The sequence below is a fragment of the Seriola lalandi genome, unplaced genomic scaffold (assembly GCF_002814215.2).
Source record: "Seriola lalandi dorsalis isolate HSWRI2012SDOR001 ecotype SW California unplaced genomic scaffold, Sedor1 jcf7180002054657, whole genome shotgun sequence".
Lineage (NCBI taxonomy): Eukaryota > Metazoa > Chordata > Actinopteri > Carangiformes > Carangidae > Seriola > Seriola lalandi.
Genome location: NW_019525210.1, coordinates 59,098 through 59,486, shown reverse-complemented (window position 1 = coordinate 59,486; position 389 = coordinate 59,098).

Sequence of the window (389 nt, the reverse complement as noted above, 5' to 3'; positions counted from 1 at the left end):
TCAGAAGAGAAGGCACCATCAGTGATATTTGTTACCAGCACAAAGTCGGATTAAAACAAGAGAAAGAACGCTGTCCTTAAGCAAAAAATAATGGTGCTTAATTTAAAGATGCCCGAAGCAGAGACATGATCCAGCTGATCTACATTCCCTGCAGCCTCAGAGACCAGAGGTTCAACTGTCGACAGTGTTGTTGTTAAAAAATAAAAAAAAATATCTACTAATCAGTGGTGACTATAACCTGACTTCATCTATATCAGTAGAAAGAGACCAGAACTGGTAACCAGTGGAGCTTAACTGACATCTGCTTTGCAGTATAAAAGACAGGTACATGATGCAGTAGTTAATGATGATGAATATGCATATTTGCAGTAATCTAACAACAAGAGAGA